Consider the following 19,332-nt stretch of genomic DNA (forward strand, 5'->3'; position numbering starts at 1 on the left):
GCCGCCGCCTTGCTGCGTCGCCGCCTTGCCGCGCGCCGCCATCACGTTGTCGCCGCCGCTGCTGCCGCTGCTGTGCCTCGCTGCAGCCGTGCCTGCCACTGCCGTTACCGCAGCTGCTTGCCGCCTTGCCGTGCCGCTGCCCTAGCGTGTCTACCGTGCCGCTGCTCGCTGCGCTGCCACAGCCGCTTTAGTGCCGCTGCTGCGCCGTGTTGCTTTGCCGCTGCCGGCCGAGCCGCCTTGCCGCACCGCCGCTGCCGCATCTAGTCGTTGAGCCGCGTCTAGCCGCTGCTGCGTTGCCGGCTCAATCGAGTCATTGCTACCGCTCGGTAGACGTCGTGCTAAGTCGTGGTTGAGTCGCTGCCGCTGCCGTGCTTTGCCGAGTCGTTGCCGCAGCCGCGTGCCGTTGCTAAATCGCATCACCTTCGCTGCATAGCCGCTGTTCGTTGCTCGGTAGCCAAGTTGCCTAGCTGCAGCCGTTCACACGAGTTGCTACCGGCCTACCGTTTTCCATGCCTAGCCGCTGCCGCAACCGTGTCAAGTCTATCGGTCGTGCCGCAGCCGTTCGCTAGCCGTTAACCGTTCGTTCGCACATAGTGCAGCCGAAGTCTCGTTCGTTCAGTCATTCCGAGTCGTTCTTTATTCCAGAGTAGTTCTGAGCCGCCGGTTCAGTTCGCTGGTTTGGTTGACCATTTGAGTGGTCACGTGCCACGGTAGGTTGACTCGTTGAGTCGCTAACCCTCGAGGCTCGCTTACCATTGTTAATTTACATTGATCTATTTCGTCTTCGGGCATTAATGTGTAATAAATGACTAATGTTTTTCGGTTATTAGTAATAATGCAGCTCATATTGTAAAATTCGTAACTAAATAATCCGAGCTCCGTTTTAATCCATTCAAATTGTAGAGAATTCATTAAAATGTATAGAACCCATTAAAATTGGTTTCTTTTGCTGTTTCAGTAGCCTTATTGCTTGTATTTCTCGTGTGCTTTGTTTGTCGTTTAGATTCCGTCAGTTCCGGTGATCCAGTTAGTTTCGAAGTGGTTGCCGAGGTTCAATCAGTTCAAGGGCAAGGCAAGTCATACATAGATCATTGATCATATTGAACCTATTTTACAAAATCCCCTGCTTTCTATTAAAATTGCATTGTTTTAGAATGCCATGTGGGATGGATGCTATCGTACTCAGCATGTTGAATATCTCATGCCATTGATAACTTGGGTCTAGATGATTGGTTTAGGAATGCTTAGCCATGGTTAGACCAACTAGCTCACAATGGGATTCATTATAATTTAGTCCTGAATTACATTATGATGTACCACCATGGTTATGATTTAATTGAACTAAAATATGCTTTAATGGTGGGTCGTGGGTACATGCATGATTGTTTGGAAGTCATGCCCATGAAAATTAAGGACCGGTTCTCGGGAATCCATGGAAGATATACACGTACTTACCAAAGGCAAGAATGGGCAACCGCTGGACTTGTAGCATAACTTTCCTCTTTCTGACGTGCCAAGGCAAAGGTAGAGGCGATGGTGCGGTTCAGACCTGGTTCTGGTCTTTGCTGTAGCCGGATTTACCAAGGCGCAAGAGGGTACTGCTCGACTTGAACATAGAGAGGGGGGGGGGGGGGCAAAACCTGAAGCGGGTGCGGTTGGCTAGGGGGAGTTATGCGAAGGGTCTTGTCACAATCACTCAACATGGTGACGTGTCTGCGCAAGCACGGAAACATGCCGGTGGATAGTTGTACACATCTGATCAGAGTAAAACTATTCGAATAGCTGTGCCATTGGTTATTGGGTGCTCAACCAGCTCGCCGTGATTAGTCTCACCTCAATAATATGACAATGAACTAGTATAGTTCAGGTGGTGGGTTAGCCCTGTTGCAACGTGGATTTAGCGTTGGACAGTGTTGATGTTAATACTGCTTAATTACTTATATTGTTTTTACTTCTTCAAATTATGATTTATAAATGCTGCTTTTTACCGCAAATATCCTATGAGTCATTCCTTTGAATATCCTTGCTTCATACCTTCCCATTGGTATGACTTGCTGAGTACGGTGGTTAGTACTCAGTTTTGCTTTATTTCAAGTTTAGTTTATTTGTTTTCGATGTGTTTGTAAGACTTGTTTTATTATTTTTGTAAGACGTTGATTTGTATATCAATTTATCGTTTGTGTACTCTGGCTAGTCCTGGATAGAGATTTTAATATACATTCAGCTTGAAATTCGGGTTGTTGAATTTCTGGACGTGGCAATGTTTTACCTTTTCTACTCACTACCCTATCCTCTTGCGCCTTGAACCCCATAGATATTTTGCTTTTTTTTTGCTAGTTTCTTGCCCCTCCTCCCCCTATTTCCAATGATGCTCCTGAGACCCCTTTCTTCTTACTGTCTTCACTTTCCCCCTCCAATCCTCCCTCAACCATCTCCTCCACTTCCTCTTGCACTCGCTGTTCTTCCATGTCAGCCTCAAACAAAGCAGCCTATGCTTTCTCTCATGCAGTAATTGCATCAATGTTATTATCAATTTCCTCCTCACTTAACCATATATCTATGTTACTGGTAGCAGCAATTTCAATTAAACGTTGTCTATCAACAGAAAGAAAAAAAATGCATATGAATTTTCCATACCTGGGTTCAAATTGATTCTGGATTTCCTCAATTCGGCCTTCAACTGCATAGGAACATCACTGTCCCTGCTTTTGAGCCCTTGTCCCTAGAAATCCTCCTCTTGAGTATTCTTAGCCTGATATTTAAGACCCCCACCCATCTCTTCCTCTACCCCCTCCTCTTCCTACCTCATTTTCTCAATGTCAGAATAAGTTGGAATATCACACTTATTCTCTTCATCTGAGCAAGGATAGCACGCTATCCCTCCCTCTCCCAGCTCTACTTCCATCATACTTAACAAACATGTATCATCATTTTCCTAGGAACCATCCTCAAATATTTATTTTTGAGAGAAAATTGCATCTAACTTCAACACCACCATAGCTTTCTCATCCACTTCCATCTCTTCATGTCTCTTGCTCAAAATTTTTAATTTCAGAACCCCTTTTCAGCATCTTCAAGGCTTCCCTGCCCCTCATCATGCTCCTCCCTGACTTCTTCTCCCAAATTTTGGTCTCTCACCAAACGTGTCCCAATTATTACACACTATGTCACTGCTTTAAAGGTAGGGGGCATATTTTGAACCAAAAACCTTGTTGCGTTTTATCCTTTCTCTCCCCTCCATCCTTTCTCCTCTCCTAGGTGTTGACTGTTGTTAACTACCAAATTCATGCCATCAATACCTGCATAAAACCATTAATATAAAACATCCAACATAGTGGTAGGATTTATTTCTAACAATTTCCACGAGTGTTGGTGTATATTTCTATGTAGGAGATAAACCACCAAAGTTGAGATGAAATATACATGAAGGATAAGAATATAACTTCCATATCTAGGCCCATGTAGTTTTGAGCCCACAAACCTAATAAGATACAATCATTTGAGCCAAACTTCAGAAGAATATACATTAGGGCCCACATATCAGACTCTAGGAGGAAGGGCTGGGCTAGCAGAGCCGGCTAGGGTTCGGCCGAACCCCCAGCTGGCCCAATGCAGTCCAGCTTCGGCATGACAATTGTACTCCTTATCCTATGACGATTGTGGCCGTTAATAATGGTGGAAACCGTCATCAGAAGAGACACGTAGCAAGAGGAGGATGAAGATGCTCTTTGGATTCTATGGAGAATATTCCTTAGCATCTCCACTTTCTCAACTCACCTCTACACTATAAATACCCCTCTCCTCTCCCTCATTCATACACACCAAAGCATGAGATGAATTACAAGAGGCTCTAGTGTACTTTATTGTATATTAGAATAGGGAGAGAGTAAGGTAGAAGAAATCGGAGGAGTTCTGGAGTTGTCAGTAATCTCCTCTTACTTTTTGTACCTTGTTAATTACTCTGCTTTAATGGAAATATCTTTTTGAGTAATTAAGATTTACTTTGTGAGAATTATCTATTGGTTAGTTCCTAATTTGCGTGCGGGATCATTGTTCACTATAGTCTATTAATTTATAGTGATTGCTTTAGTGTTTGATCGACACTAGAGTAGTTATTAATTGCGTAGACATGGTGTCTAGGTAGTTAATTTCGGGTGTTGAGGTGGGTGTAGAGGTGGTGACAGCCCTCGAGATCACTGAAGTCCTCCCTGTCCGGGTACGTAGTAGAGCGATATCTGGGAGCAACAGGCTAGCCATTGCCCGAAGTACCGCGTTAGGATTAAACTAAGCTTTTCATAGACACTGTTTCTCACAGGTGAATCCTCTCTACCCTTTGCCTAAATTTGCTTTGTTTTCTTTGATGAACCTGACAAGGAGTTGAGCACACACGTTCCCTGTGGAAATCGATACCTTGGAATATTCCCGGGTGAAGTGCTACATCGGTATTTTTCGTACGCTTACGGATTTTATCTGTAAGGTTAAGAAATACCAACACTAGCCTTATCACCATCCTCATACTCTTGGTCCTCCTTAGATGAACCACCACTATCCTTGTCAGAGAAATCATCAGCTTCCCACCTCACCTTATACCCCCACATCATTAATGTAAACAATGACAGAGCAATAGACAGCATGTGGATCTAAACAGCCAACTTTCACTCACACCAGATTGTCTTTTTTTAAACTGCGACCATCAATATCTTTATAATTCCCCACTAATTCAATCAGAGCTCTCAGTGCATCCTCTGTCTTTGCTTCAGCAGGGATTCCATGTACTTTCACCCATATAACAAATAGTTCATCAACGACATTTTCTGTCATTTTAGATTCCACCACACTAGCTTTTACTGTGGATGTCTTAAACACAAAACCTTTGAACCTTGTGACCTGATCCCTTTCCTCCAAAGAAGGAAAATCGATGAGAAAATCCTTCTCACTGATTTGCTTTACCTTCCAATCTCACCTCTCATGTTTGAACAAATATTTCATCTCAGCAATCATTTTATCCACATAACCAATGCCCTTCTCCACATTCAAAATGTCCCTGATTCAATAATCCCCCCTTTTTCCTTTTCCCCCAACTGCAAACGCTAAAACCTCTGCTCATGAAACCCACATATGTTCAATCTCACCTCAACTCTTGCAGCACCTACCTGAGCTACTCTACTAGCGATTTGAGGACATTGAGATAGGATATGGCCAGGGTTCTTACATGCATAGAAGAGGGGAGATTTGATGCAGTTCACGTGATGATGTCCGAAATCGCCGCAGTTGAAGCACATTTCATCCTACATAGGTGCCATAAACCTGCCACCCTCCCCCATCCCCTCTTTGCCTTTCTCGCATCAATGACCCATAACCTCCCAACCTTGATTCACCGGCCATGGCCATCCACCATTTGTACCCTCCTCCTGTCTTCCCCTCCCCTTAAATCGCCTTGGATTCTGCCCTAACAAACGATTCCTCGGCTCTGCTTCTTCCCTCTCCTATGCACTCCTTCCCCCTATGCCCCACCTTGCTCGTACATCGCCCTCCGTTTGTTAGGCTGCCAATCTGGTCGCTGCCGAGCACGACGATCCATCTCCTCCGCTTTGACCACATCCACAAACGATCTCCCATCCACCTTCCACTACGAAACTTGCTAGATTTTCCTCGCTCTCTCACCAAATATGGCTACCTCCTCTCTTTGTGTTGGAAATCCTAGATTCGGACGAAGATGACTCCCATTGGGCATTCAGATCTACCTTGACGCGACAGCTATCTCCACCACGGGTTTTGGTAGTAAATCTCTCAAGGACCACCCATGGTGTCACCCATCTCACAGCTTGGGCTGGGCCTCATTAATAGTGCTAGGCTCCCGCAAAACTCCCGCGCACTTTGTTACACACGACTGCGAACTCTCCTCATGCTCCCACCACCTGTCGAGCCATGAATCCTCTCTGGCTTCCCACCACCGGAGCCACCCCTCACCGGCCGATGAACTCTCCGAGGAAGAGGGAGCACTTGCATGTCCAAACCCTTACTGCATTGCCCTTCTAACAAAATTATTGTAGCCACACTGTTGCCTATTAACCACCTTAACCTTGATGACAACTAAATATAGGATCCTAGAGGATAAGAAAGAGCTATGGATCCCCAGCTAAGGAAAATGATTAACAAGAGAAGGGGGCATAACTAAAATTTGAGCTAGCTGAGAGACACTAGAACGGATACCATCATCTCAATCGGGTGGTAAGCCCCATCTCAATCGGGCATGGCGTCCGTCACAGGCTGGAAGTCACAGATGTAAAGAGTTATCTCAATTGGGAAAACGGCCGTCACGGATGAAGCTATCTCAGTCGGGCCCTAATTAAAGCTCGTCACTGATAGCTTTGACCCAGACGACCAGTCAAACTATACCCCGTCACAGATGACCTACCACAATCGGGCCACAAGTAGCGCCCGTCACAGATGACCCTTATCTGTGACGGGCATTAACTATAGCCCATCACAGATGACCCTTATCTGTGACGGGCATTAACTATAGCCCATCACAGATGACCCTCATCTCAATCGGGCCTAAGTTAATGCCCGTCATAGATGAGTATAATCCAAAAAAAATATATTTTTTCGGCTAGCCTCAGGCCTCCCAAGCCAGTCTTTTTTGTCCTCACTCGTGTGCACCCAGGAAGAACTTTCTTAACATCAAAATTCCTTAGAGATCGGCTTCCAGAAAAGTGTTGTAACTTGTTGGTATGAGTATTTTATTAATCCTATTAACCCCTAGGCCAGGATGTCACACCCCAACATCCCCCGTTCGTATACATTCATTCACATACACAACCATCAATATATTGTATAACTCATCGAGATCTACAACTATTGTATCAGTCATTTGAACAATTCAAATTTTGAATTTTCAAAATTTGACAACCTTGAACAAAATTTTGGGTTATTAAATGATTTCAAATGGAAAAGACACCAAAACCAAAGTTGTAGAACTCATCGAGGTGCAAATTTTTATTTTGGTCATTTCTCCATCTGACTCTATTTAAACAATTTGAAATTTGAAATTCAAAGTTTAAAAAATTCAAATAGAATTTTAGATCAGTGAACGACTTCAACTGAAAAAATCATCAACAACAAAGTTGTATAACTCATCAAGATCTATAACTTTTATTTTGGTCATTTTTCTATATAACATTTTTTTAACTGTTTGAATTTGAATTTGAAAATATGACAACTTCAAATAACATTTTCAAATACTAAATGATATCAACTGAAAAAGTCATCAACAACAAATTTGAATAACTCATCAAGATCTAAAACTTTTATTTTGGTTATTTCTTCATACAACAAAGTGATAGTAACATTGTTCACAAAATTGACATATCTCTTATCTGGTTTTATAAACTATAACACATATATGTAGAATTTGTGAATAATGTTACTAACATTTTGTCAAATGAAGAAATAATAAAAATAAAAGTTTTAGATCTTGATGAGTTATTCAACTTTGTTGTTGATGACTTTTTCAATTGAAATCATTTAGTATTTGAAAATGTTGTTTGAAGTTGTCATATTTTCAAATTCAAATTCAAATTGTTCAAAAAATGTTATATAGAAAAATGACCAAACTAAAAGTTGTAAATCTTGATAAGTTATACAACTTTGTTGTTGATATTTTTTCCATTTGAAATCATTTACTACCCGTAAAATTATTTTGACTCATGAAATGAATTATTATACTGCACTTAATTATTTTACTATAGTTCAACTTATAAATATAAAGATTTCATGTGGAAAATGAAAAAATACTCATCGGTGACGGGCTTTAGTTAATGCCCGATAGAGATTAAGTATATAGCCCGTCACTGTTGACGAAAAAATCGAAATTTCACTATTAACAGTCACTGATGAGTCATCTGTGACGGGCCTAGTTGTTATCTCAAACGGGCCTCAAGTTGGTGCACGTCACAGATGATGGACTTGAGGCCCGTTTGAAATATGCAATGTTATCTCAATCGGGCCTAAAGTTGGTGCCCGTCACAGATGATGGTCATCTGTGACGCGCCGCAACTTTAGGCCCGTTTGAGATATGGAATGCTATCTCAATCGGGCCTAAACTACGGCCCGTCACTGATAGGTGTCATCCGTGACGGGCTTAAGTTTTATGCCCATCTAACATGTCTGTGCGACCATATCTCAATCGGGCACTTTTCGGCCCGATTGAGATGACTTCCTTTTGACGGCCCGCTATTTCTAGGCATGTTAGAGGCCGTCACAGATAGAAGGATCTGTACTAGTGAGATCAAAGCAGATAAGAGATTGATATCACCTATGATGGGCGAGAAATCTTCAAAATAGTCGGACTGTCGGAGGTGAAGCAGAGGAAGAGGCTGCTCTTGTCGACGCCCGCCGATGAACGGAAGATGACGAAGACAAATAATCTATACTAACGTCATCCACCCTCTATGTTATGTTGGGAAATTAGGATCATAAATTGGGGGTCCTGTGCGTGTGCCAATCTCACACACCGCCCTCAATGGCCCTATGGCCCTAGCAGGAGCATAACTAGCGATAATAGGACTAGTATAGATGTATTACACCGGCAGAAAGGATGAGAGGCAATGCTATGGCTAGAGCCCTTAGGAACGGGGGGCTGCATGGGAAGATTTTAGGGTCATCATATTTTAGGCCTCTAGTAGGGTTCCTGTTAGACAATATTTTTTCCTTACTCCCTAAGACTTGTTGGTTGTGTCGGAACGGAGCTTGTGGAATATCATCGAGCTTACGATGTTACTAAGTATGAGAACTATAATATCAGATTCACCAACTACACTGGTAAACCAAATTGAGTAGTAGTGCATAAATACTACTCCTTATGTCCTAAAACATATGGATCACGTTTGTCATAAGTTTATTTTAAGTTTGATCAAGTTTTGTGGACAGGAGTATTAACATGTACCACATTAAAGGAGTAAATTATAAAAATATATTTTATAATGGATCAAACGATGCTTATTCGATATAGTAAGTATTACTGATTTCATCATACATATAGAATATTTTGGGACGGATGGCGTACCATGTATAATCAAGCAATAATAGTGAAAAAAAAGGTTTAAAACAGTAGTATTTTAAAACAGACACGCATTGTTTCTTTCATATTGCAATATACCATAAACGGTACTCCGTCCATTTCATATTATAAGTAATCATTTTTACTTTTTTAGTTAATCTATATAAGTTTGATTAAGTTTACAGAGAAATATAGCAACTCTTATAACATCAAATTAGTTTTATTAGATCTAATTAAAATTTAATATATTTTGATAGTATGTTTGTTTGGTTTTAAAATATTGCTATGTTTTTCTATGAATTTGATCAAACTTAATTAAAAAAGTTTGAGTAAAGGAAAAATCATAGTGTTCTATGATATGGAACTGAAGGAGTAGGTTCTTAATTTATTTCGAACGGTTATGAGCTTTGATATATATTTGTACGAGTAAGCAGTACTCCATAGATCAGTGCACAATGAAGGGCTCGTATATAAAACTTAATGCGCCTGAAAAGATCAAAGGAGAGGTGGACGAAGAGATATTTTTAAGGAAAATATATTATCAGCACCATATAGCTGGATGGTATCATGTAATATTACTAGACAAAAGTTTATCGTAGACGTGCTAGCTTACTCATACGCCACCATCCGAGCTACTAGTGGCGCCGGCGAATACATAACGGACCAATTAACTGCCATTACTAAGGAACTACTCTCTCTATTTCAAAATATTTGACACCGTTGACTTTTTAGGACGTGTTTAACCATTAGTCTTATTTAAAAAATTTAAGTAATTATTTATTCTTTTCATATCATTTGATTCATTGTTAAATATACTTTTACGTACACATATAGTTTTACATATTTCACAAACTTTTTTAATAGAACGAACAGTCAAACATATGCTAAAAAGTCAACGGTGTCAAACATTTTAAAACGTAGAGAGTAGTATATAAAAAGTATAAGACGCAATTATGCAGCGAACCAGTATAAATATGCCCGTGAAGCGTGCCACTCCACCTTATAGCAGCACACACACAATCAAATTAAATTGCGAGCTAACAAAGGCCACTTCGTTAGCATAGCTAGCTGCTAGTTAGCTAGCTCTGGTGTAATTGAGATCTTGCAGCACACGACTATCGTAGTTTAGTCATGGGAAGAGGCTTCTGTGCAAGCAGCTTTGTGGCAGTAGGGCTTGTTGTTCTTGTGTGTTCAGCGGCAGCAGCTGCTGCTGAGACCCATGTCGTGGGAGACTCCAAGGGATGGGGCTTCTCCGTCGCGTATGACAGCTGGGCCAGTGGGAAGGCTTTCGCCGCCGGCGACACACTTGGTATATATATAGCTATATATATGTATATCGACTGATCCTCTGTCTCTACACCCCAGAAACGAAAACGAAAACGAAATCAACGAAAGAACCACGGATTTTTACTCTCTGGCTGCTCTCTTATATGTGCAGGAACTAGCTAGTGACATATATATCGGTGCTATTTATATAACCGGCTTCTTTATAATCAATCTGCAGATGCAAGAGAATTAGTTTAATCCGCTAGCTTCGCTTGCGCATGTGCAGTGTTCAACTACTAGGCGGGCGTGCATAACGTGGTGGCGGCGAGCGCGGCGGAGTACCGGAGCTGCAAGGTGCGCAACTCGGCGGACGCGGCGGCCACGGCGGCCGGGAGCGCCAAGCTCGACCTCAAGAAGGGCGTCAACTACTTCATCTGCGGCGTCCCAGGCCACTGCGCCACCGGGATGAAGCTCCGTGTCGTCGCCAACTAATATTTATTAACGTAATTCCCCTTTGCAGAGACCAAATAAATATGCACCCACCGGCCTTACTTTGTTCAGGGGATTAATATGTATCCGTGTATCTGAGTGTGTATTGCTAGTAGTCTTCATCAGCTGCATGCTGCAATGCGCCTACTACGGTCCTAGCTCCTAATAATTTCTGGTTTTCTAGAATATACTAAGCCCTAAATAACCAACTTGGCTATCAACAGTGACGTGTACTCGTGTTAATTTAAAACAAGTACTATACTATACAATAAATATTCTCCACTTATTGCTGCATCGCATATCACTCTGAACCTGTGGTGCTATAGATTTTACTCCCTCCGTCCCGATAGAAATGTAGCCTAATACATATGTAATATATTCTAAAATTATAGCTCACATCAGTACCAGGTTACATTTATAATAGAACGGAGAGAGTAATAATTACAACATGACGGCACGACTTAAATTATAGCATAATACGATTGGATTTGTTTAGAAGTCTTTGCCAAGTTGTTACTTTACGTGCATCTACGAAACCAATTCATCTATACGAAAACACTTTGAAGTGTTTCTATAAACTATCAAAATACTCGTGCTTTGCAACCAGACGAAGTGCGCGATCAGATATGAAGTGGAATAGAATAAAGCGATGCGGAAGGCAAGGAGACAATGGGCACAAAATTCAAGCAAAAAGGCTTGAATAGCAGGTTATGCGTTTTTTTTCAGGTATTCCAGTGCAGGTTATGGATGTTTTGCTTTTCGATCCTTTAGGTTAACTTTGATACTCGAAATAGTAATGAAGAGTGGGACAACTTATCTGGAATTGACGTATACGCACTAAAGTATTCGCTTAACCATCCTATGTTTACCGGTTTTATAGGCCGCGCAACAAAGAAAAGAAAGGCCCATGTAGCCCTCATAGAGATGGAATAAGTCCAGTTTGACTCCCTGAAAGTGAACCAAATCTAATACATGACCCTAAACCGTAAAACCGGATATCTCAACCCCCGAACTTTCAAAACTAGTGCAATTTGACTCCCTTGATGGTTTTTAGAGGGCGGTTTTGCTGACGTGGCACCTACGTGGTGGTATTGACCGGGTCTTCTTTACACATGGCGTTGACGTGGTGCTTAAGTGGCATTAGAATTAAAAAAATAATGCATTTATCATTCACACAAAGGATGACATCTGGGACCCATTGACAAGTGGGGCTCACATGTCATCCTCTCTCCTCCCCTTCTTCCTCCTCGCTCTCTTTCCCTTCTCTCATTCTCTCCCTCAGCCAATCTCTTCACCACTGGAGTGGCAGTGGGGACGGCGGCTGTGGACGGTCGTTATCGATCAGTTTCGACCGTCAATATTACTAAAATAGAGGAGAACTAGTGATGCTTGCAATGCATATATCTGTTAGAATAATAATATTCCACTAGTATTAGGTATACTAACCTTTTGCAGAGAATGACAATAAAGTGGAGGAGAATCGACATCAACACAGATGATAAATCAATCGGACGATGTCGAGAACCAGACTTATGTATGAATGGGCCAAGAACTCAGAAATAACACGACACATTGAGCCAAAATTCACAAGTCTACGGAGGAGGACAACAAAGGAGGCCGCAAGCCGAAGATGGGCTGGGTTGGGCAAGCCCATGGTTCAGCCGAACCTCCCGTGGCGCCGATGGATGTAGGGTTTGGATGGACGGCTGGGATTGATCCTCAATGACGGTTGGAGGGTATTACCGACCATTCCAGCCGTCACAACCGTCATTACCTGCCTATTTAAGGAGCTCCTCTTCTCACTTCACTCACACACCTCAAGCAAAAGCTCTCTCATTTCTCTCTAGTTAGTTTAGTATTATCTAGCTGGTGGAATAGGAATAGAGTAGAAATCAGGAGTCCAGAAGCCTTCGGAAGAGTTCGGGTATAGCTCTAGTAGCTTTTCTCTTCTCTTTTGTAAGCTTTATACTTTTATTAGAATACTCTTCTATATACATTTCTGGTATTGAAATACTTTCCGAGTATATGAATGCCTACTTTACATTATGTTCATGTTATATTGAACATAAGGCTAGCTTATCTAGGAGATGCTTTGGTGCGGGTATCATGTTTGCATATGCAATTACTCTATGTCATGACAATAATATTAGAGTATTATATGGTAGTTTTGACGTGGTGTCTAGACTATGGGATATCATTATTTGGGGTTATATATTGCGGATGAGAGGTGGGCCGCTGATGGTGACAGCTCAGTACGGGTATTCCTCCGCGCCGGTATATAATCCTAAGTTAATTCCCTGGGGAGGGTATTCCTCCGTATTTAGCCCCGGTTGTATGGTCATGACGGGCTGTTGTAAGGAACTCGGCAGTCAGGGGTGGCTTCTCGAAGTACCAGGAGGGCATCCGATAGAGGGTATTAGCTAGTATATCAATTAACTAGAGTGTATGTATACTATGTATATTAGAAGTATAGGAATAGATTTTCTTTCTCTTTTCTTTCCACTTAGCTTACGTAATATATTATGAGAATGAGTAGTTAATGCTTGTGTGTCACTCTACTCTTGGATTATCTTAACCCCTGCTTAGAATATGATTATCACAAGTAATATATAAATTATTAGTCAAGTGCTCTCTACATATCTTCCCACGGGATAAAATAAATACGATACCCTTGTAATACTCTCGGGTGAAATGCTACAATGGTATATCCGTACGCTTGCAGATGAACTTTGTAACCATAATATACCAGAAGTATTTCTGCGTCAGTGTTGGAAATTATATTTCTAGTAATGTCATTAAGAAATACCAACAATCATATCTGGCGCCGTTGCCGGGGAAGATTCATAATAGAGATTACCTGAACTAATACTTTATATTTACCTCTGTATAATCATTTCCCTTTGCAGGCTAACCTTGTTTGTTTTCACTTTTTGTTGTGAAAACAGGGTAGTGCATGACTGGTTTCAACTTGCCGGAAAACTTCAAAGAAAATCCAGAAACTTTCTTCCGGAGCATCAGGCCGCAAGTCGCTGCTCCGTAGAAAACTCTACCGAGAGAGAAACCAGCCATACCAGTGCCACCAACCTTCAAGACTATGGCTAACAAGACTCTCCGCGAGTTCACTGCTCCCTCTGCTGACAATGTGGCCATTGGGCTGCAGATCAACATGGGAGACGGGGATTTCGACTTGAAGTCCAGCCTCATCACGATGGCGCAGGCTAGCCCGTTCTGTGGCAAGCCTTATGAGGATGCCAATGCTCATCTGCAACAGTTCCTGGAGATCTGTAGCACGTACACCATCAAGGGCGTCAGTCCGGACGCCGTCAGGCTGCGGCTGTTTCCGTTCTCCCTCCTCGGGAGAGCAAAGCAGTGGTTCTATGCCAACCGTGCTGCTGTCAATACCTGGGACAAATGCTCTATGGCATTCCTCTCGAAATTCTTCCAGATAAGCAAAACCAATGCTCTTCGTGGAAAGATTTCAAGTTTCCAGTAGACAAGGGACGAGTCTATTCTGGAAGCTTGGGAACGATTGTAGGAGTATGTAGCCACCTGTTCTCATCATGGGATGGACGACTGGCTGATCCTGCAGAATTTTTATAATGGACTCACCCTGATGTCCCGCGGCAGAATTTTCAAACGCGGCAGCTGGAGGAGCTTTCTTCTCTAAAACGGTTCAAGGAACCGTTGATTTAACAGAGAAGATGGTTTCCAATATGGGTTGGAGCGAGGAACGACTCCAGACCCATCAGCGAGGCATGCACACCGTCAAAGAGACGGAATTACTTGCTGCCAAACTCGACCTCCTCATGAAGCGATCGGACGATCACGAGAAACGGCCACAAGGCACCATCAAGGCCTTGGACTCTCACGTCACGTGTGATGTCTGCGGCGGCACGGGTCATTCTAGGAATGACTGCGCGGAAACCCGTGAGGAGGCGATGTACATGGGCAACAACAACGGGTACTGTCCACAAGGAGGTCAGGGGTGGAATCAACCACGTCCATATTATCAAGGAGGTAACAACAACGGTAACTTTTCTAACCAGCCCTCCTTGAAGGATCTAGTTTTTGCGCAGGCTAAAACCACCGATGCGCTAAACAAAAAGCTTGCTGCCAATGACAAGATCCTAGAAAACATAAATGTCAAGTTAGATGGCTTTGCTTCTGCTTTTCAAAATTAGCTGAGCTTTAACAAAATGATAGAAACCCAGCTAGCTTAGTTGGCATCCTTAGTCCCAACAAACGAAACTGGGAGGATTCCGGGGCAACCCGACTCCTCCGTTGAAAATGTTAAGGCGATCACGACGAGGGGAGGTAAGTCCACTCGTGATCTGCCGTATCCTAACCCTGCAGAAGCTAATGGGATTGCAAAAGAAGCGCTATCTAATGACTCGGCTGACAAAGAGGTTCAGCCAGAAAAGACAGTGCCGCAGGAGTACTGTGACACACGGTTGCTGCCGTTTCCTCAATGGAGTAGAAAACCATCAGTGGACGAGCAGTTCACTCGTTTTGTTGAAGTAATCCAGAAGATCCACATCAACGTGCCATTGTTGGATGCTATGCAAGTGCCAACATACGCCCGTTATCTTAAGGACATACTCAACAACAAGAGACCGATCCCAACAACAGAGGTGGTCAAGCTGACGGAACAAGGCAGCAACGTGATACTCCACAAGCTCCCAGAGAAGAAGATAGATCCGGGGCGTCCAACGACCACCTGCTCGATCGGGGAACAAATTTGAGGGATCTCTTCCCTAATCCGGAAAACTTGGATTGTTTGGTGGATCAGTTCTACACTCAGGAGATGGACAGTCTTATTAAGGTCATTCCATCAGACAAAGCACCTGGACCTGATGGGTTTAATGGGTTCTTTCTTAAGAAATGTTGGCAAATCATATCACAGGACTTTTACAGGTTAGCAGCTCACTTTCATGCTTGCTATACTGATCTGCAGCCGCTGAACATGTCTTACATAACCTTAGTGCCAAAAAAGTCCTCTCCAGAAACAGTCAATGATTACAGGCCAATTTCACTGATGGGCATTAGCTTAAAGTTTATAACCAAATTTATGGCAGATAGGTTACAGAGTGTAATGCCCAAACTGGTTCATGAAAACCAATATGGTTTTATCAAAGGCAGAACAATTCAAAACTGTTTAGCATGGTCTTTTGAATATATTCATCAATGCCAACAGTCAAAAATTATATTGCTAAAGCTTGACTTGGAGAAAGCATTTGATTCTATAGAGCACTCCACCTTTATATCCATTATGAAATGTATAGGGTTTCCTGAAAAATGGCTGCAGTGGATACAGATGATTTTTTCTTCGGCACATTCTTCAGTACTACGTAATGGGGTACCTGGAAACTCTTTTAAATGCAAAAGGGGGGTTAGGCAAGGAGATCCACTCTCACCACTGCTTTCTGTTCTTGGTGTTGAATTGCTGCAGAGAATAGTTAACAAAGCTTGCTCCTTAGGTCTGTTGACCAAGCCAATTAATGAACTTGATGAGAAGGGTTTCCCAGTAATACAATATGTTGATGACACTTTAATTCTTCTCAAAGCTTCGCAGAGAGAGGTGTTCTGTTTCAAGCCATGGTTGAATTCTTTTGCACACTCTACTGGCCTCAAAGTGAATTACTATAAGTCCTGTCTCTACCCAATCAATTTATCTCATGAGAATGCAGTGTTTTTTGCTGGTCTGCTTCGGTGCAACATAGGCACAATGCCTTTTACTTATTTGGGTTTGACAATGGGAACAACTAGGCCAAGGGTAGTGGACTTTGCACCCTTGGTAGACAGGGTAGAAAGAAGATTAACAGCAAGCTCACAATTTCTGCCACAAGGTGGAAGACTCACATTGATAAACTCTGTGCTTTCCTCAATCCCATCATACTATATGTGTTCTTTGCAGCTGCCTATTTCAGTGGTAAAAGCTATTGACACTGCAAGGAAAAATTGCCTTTGGAGGGGAAACAATCCAACTTCAACCAGAAGATCTCTAGCCTCTTGGGATCTAGTGGGCAGACCAAAGGATAAAGGTGGACTAGGAGTCATCAATCTAAGGGTTGAGAATATAGCGCTTCTGCTTAAACATCTAGTCAAATTTTACAAAGGACATGATCTGCCGTGGGTTCAACTAATATGGAACTTATATTATAAGTCCAAAGTGCTACATTTAGTTTGGAATAAAGGATCCTTTTGGTGGAGGGATATAGTGGCTTTGACTGATGTTTTCAGGGGAATCTCAAACTGCCGTATCAGGACTAGATCCTCAGTTCTTTTCTAGGATGACATTTGGAATGATAAGATAAGGAGCAATGCTTTTCCATCATTATATATGGTTGCCTTAGATAAAACACTCTCTGTTAAGCAAATGGGTTCTACTCCTCTTGAGGATTGTTTTTTACTACCTCTGAGCACCCAGGCTTATGGAGAATTCACTGTCTTAGAAGAGGAATGGTCTTCTCTCTCTTTGCAGAACGGTAATGGTGATGAATGGTCTTCTCTCTCTTTGCAGAACGGTAATGGTGATGAATGGTCTTTCATCTGGAACCCTGACAAATACACAGCTAAGAGGTTTTATAAGCTCACATACTCAAATGTGGATGTGCCGAGGCCTTTTGTCTAGATCTGGAAAACAAATGTGTAATGAAGATTAAGGTTTTTGCTTGGCTTTTATTCAGAGACAGACTTAACACAAGAGATATGCTGGATATGCGACATTGTGCAAAGGAAAACGATGACCTCACTTGTGAATTATGCCGGAATAATATCAGAGAGACAAGAGCACATCTTTTTTTCTTCTGCCCTTTCAATCAACTTTGCTGGCAGCATTTGGGAATTACATGGAATCCTGACCTAGAATTTTTCAGATGGTGGTTTTGGCTCGCATTCAGTTCAATCAGAGAGGTCATTGCTGCTTGGCACATTTCGAAGCAAAGGAATGGGAAAATTTTTCGCAATGAGCTTCCCTCGTTGAGTTCTTGGAGGGCTTTATTCAAAGCCGAGGTTCTTCTACATTTGTGCAGAATGAAGGATCCACTAAAACAGATTGTTTTTGATTGGTTAAAAACAGTGTGATACTTTGATCTTTTTTTTATTTTATCCTGTAATTTGTAAATAACCTTTTCAATTTATAAAATTACACTGCGAGGCAAAGTCCTGGCAGTATTTCCAGTCAAAATAAAAAAGTTTGACCAGGCCTTGTGCGACCTTGGAGCCAGTGTCAGCGTCATGCCAAAAGACGTCTTCGACAAGCTCAACTTCACGGTGTTGGCGCCAACACCGATGCCCCATCAATTGGCTAACTCGTCAGTCTGTTACCCGGCAGAGATAGCGGAGGATGTGCCAGTCAAGATACGGGATTTCTTCATCCCGGTTGACTTTGTGGTGCTGGACATGGACATAGGAAAAGAGACGCCGCTCATCCTGGGTGTCACGCCCTGAAAATCGCCTAAATTAATAATCCATATTTTAAATCATTTTTAGAAATTATTTTAAAAGCCTTCAAGTTAAACTCTAATAATCTAGGAAAAATTTCAGCATAAAATTGAGCTAGACAAAATTTCATTAAATACTTTGCTTGTTTATCTATTTTCTAGATTTTTCTGGGAATTATTTGAGCAAGGAAAGTATTTTAATAAATGAAACATCATTTCACGAATTATTTTAATTGGAAAAGTTTTTAAAACCCTCTCCTAAGCCATTGGGCCGAATTCGGCCCAACATCTCTCTGCCCGCGCGAGGCCAAGCTGGCCCAAGCCGGCCCAAGTCTAGTTGCCGCCCCCTCCTCCTCTAGCCACCGACATGTGGGGCCCACATGTCAGGGCCTTCCCCTACCTCCAGCCGGCCGGCCAAGCCGAGCCCGAGCCGCCGCTTGCGCCGCCAAATCCACCTCACCCGGTCGCCCTCGAGTCCGATTAGTTGAGGGGAAATCATCCCCTCCTTATCCTCTTCCTTTCCCCTAAGGTTTCGGAGACCAATTTCGCCCGGATAAACCAAATCGAGTTCGTTTGAGTTTATCTCTCCAAACTAACCCGAAGATTTTCCGGCTTCGATTCCTCTCGGTTGGAGTCCAATCTCTCCAATCCAAGCCTATAAATAGCACCCCCTAGTCGTCCTCTTCCGTTTGCCTCTTGTCTTGTCACACCCTAAAAATCCTAAATATATAAATTGTTGTTTAATTGGAATTATTAGAATTTATTTTAAAAGTCTAGAAAATAAGATCTAATTTTAAATAATAAATTCCAATATAAAATGGAGCCAGATAAAATTTCATTAAATACTTTGCTTGATTCTATAATTCCTAGATTTTTCTGGGATTTATTTGAGCTAAGGAAGTATTTTTAATAAATAGAATTGCATTTCATGAATAATTTAAATTGAAAAAGGTTTATAAAATCCTCTTTTGGCTTTGGGCCGAAAGTCGGCCCAAAACCTTCTCTCCCTCGGCCCAGTCGGCCCAGTCAGCCCGCAGCTGCCCGCGCGAGCGCCCTCAGCCGCTGACAGGTGGG

At 42.4% G+C, this 19,332-nt stretch overlaps 1 non-coding gene and 1 pseudogene across 1 annotated transcript; one reads left to right on the forward strand and one right to left on the reverse strand.

Moving 5' to 3' along the window:
* The first annotated feature begins 10,069 nt into the window (after positions 1-10,069).
* On the forward strand, positions 10,070-11,110 carry LOC4350382 (basic blue protein-like; annotated as a pseudogene).
* A 3,166-nt stretch (positions 11,111-14,276) lies between these two features.
* Positions 14,277-14,383, reverse strand: LOC112937230 (small nucleolar RNA R71). Its single transcript, XR_003239745.1, has one exon. It is a non-coding gene; the product is annotated as a small nucleolar RNA R71 (small nucleolar RNA).
* Positions 14,384-19,332: the final 4,949 nt, after the last annotated feature.

The sequence above is a fragment of the Oryza sativa genome, chromosome 11 (assembly GCF_034140825.1).
Source record: "Oryza sativa Japonica Group chromosome 11, ASM3414082v1".
NCBI classification, from domain to species: domain Eukaryota; kingdom Viridiplantae; phylum Streptophyta; class Magnoliopsida; order Poales; family Poaceae; genus Oryza; species Oryza sativa.